Source organism: Phocoena sinus, chromosome 3 (genome assembly GCF_008692025.1).
Source record: "Phocoena sinus isolate mPhoSin1 chromosome 3, mPhoSin1.pri, whole genome shotgun sequence".
NCBI classification, from domain to species: domain Eukaryota; kingdom Metazoa; phylum Chordata; class Mammalia; order Artiodactyla; family Phocoenidae; genus Phocoena; species Phocoena sinus.
This window is the reverse complement of record NC_045765.1, coordinates 88,497,976-88,499,868: the sequence shown is the minus strand read 5'-3', so window position 1 is coordinate 88,499,868 and position 1,893 is coordinate 88,497,976. Positions and strand designations below refer to the sequence as shown.

Here is a 1,893-nt window from a genome sequence, read left to right as displayed (position 1 = left end):
GGCAAACTTTTAATTCACTAAGTTACTTGATTTGTGAAGTTCGTTTTGACCAACTTGTGTGAAAGAGAGAGTGATTTTTCATAACTGACTTTGAGACAGCTTATCAACTTTTTCTTTTTGGGCATGGAAATAAAATATAAAATTTAGTGAGAACCAACTGGCCTGATCTGCTTCAATGTTTCTTATTCTAGATACCAGTCTTTTGAACCTTAAACTTTTGATCTGACCATTATTTCTGATATATCTGGACATACTTCATGCATTTTTAGTTGCATTTCAATAATTCTAATTATTAAAAACAGTGCTGTTTTCCTCCAAAAGAAGGGAACTTAGCCAAAAGCAATTTGTTTGGTCAACACAATGCTTTGTTAGAAAATAAATATTTCTAGTTCGAGGGTTTTTTCAGACTTAAAAAAAAGTAATTCTTTTGTATTTCATATTCCTCTTTTAGTTATTTAATATTACCTTGTACTCTTTTTGATACTGAAATGTTGTGGTACTGAATATAAAATATAATACAAGTGGACTAATTGGAAAAATCTGTTACAAAACAGTAAATGCAAATATTTCATATTAAGAAAAATATCCTGGAGAATGTGATTTTCATATGTGAATGTGCATACATGTGTATGTGTATACAAAGTGGTAACAGAAATTGACTCTGGATAAGTTAGAGGAATTATGGGTATTAGTTATAGACTTGCTTATCTGTATTTCTTTGCACAGGAGCCATGCTAATCTTCTTTGTATCGTTCCAATTTTAGTACAGGTGCTGCCGAAGCAAGCACTGCTTATCTGTATTTCTTGATTTCTCTTGAAGGATCCTGTCTTGTTTTCATAAAGTGAACTCTGCTTCCATTTCTCATGTCTCAAGAGAAAGGTCTAGTTCTAGACTTTGTAAGATACCTAAAATAAGAGATGAAAGACAGAACTGGGCCTAAGAAGGAGACTGAGAATACCATAGGAAAAATGCCAGTGGGCAAGTTACACAGATGTGAGCATATGTACATATATGTCCGTGTACAAACACATACACACACAGACTTTTCTTTTCTCAGGTATTATTCTGATCACATATTAAAAAAAAACAGTGCTTTGAGAAAAAGACTCAGCTAATGATACTCAAATGCTCTATAAATATTCACAGTGGTCTGCAAGCTGGATGCTAATCCATTCTGCCTAGTAGTTTATTCCCCCTGTGACTCCTTTTCAGTGCAAGGAAAAAGATACTTGACTGAACAGACAGGATCAGCATGATGCAGGTTCTGGTAAGAGATGCATAAAAGAATGTTGCTTTGAGAACAAAGTCATACCCCATTGCAATTTCAAAATATTTTTAAACATTCTGCAATTTTGGTCAGTGTGTGGTTTCATATTTGCAGTTATAAAACATTATATTTATGCATAAATTGTAGACTCAACACTTAGTGAGATTGTGTCTCGCGTAAGACATCAACAACATTTTAGAAAGCTTTTGTGTGTGTATGGAACAGTCACATATAAGGGAGGGGTTCCTGAAGACCTAGCATAATTTAAAATTATCCTAATTCAAGAGAATTTCTTAGAAGAATAAATATAAACAGTGGATGCCTCCTTCAAATGCACAAATATTCACATTTCTAGCATATTTTAAAAATTGTTTTTCTTTTCTCAGAATTTTCTCTAAGATATTTACAGTGATCTCTTTAATATTAACATTACACAGAATCACAGTGGTTCTGTCATAGTTTGTATCAGTCAGAGTCCATTTGGAAGACAGAATCCACAAAGTGATTTGAACAAGGAAAGTTATAATTAAGAATTATTAGCTATAAAGGGGATTATAGTTACTAGGAGTTGGCTAATAATAGCGAATTCTGAAGAATGTAGAATCAGTTGATACAAAGAACAACC

The 1,893-nt window shown here is 32.8% G+C and overlaps 1 non-coding gene across 1 annotated transcript; it reads right to left on the bottom strand.

Moving 5' to 3' along the window:
• Window positions 1–677: 677 nt before the first annotated feature.
• LOC116752395 lies at window positions 678–788 on the bottom strand. Its single transcript, XR_004349473.1, has one exon. It is a non-coding gene; the product is annotated as a U6 spliceosomal RNA (small nuclear RNA).
• Window positions 789–1,893: the final 1,105 nt, after the last annotated feature.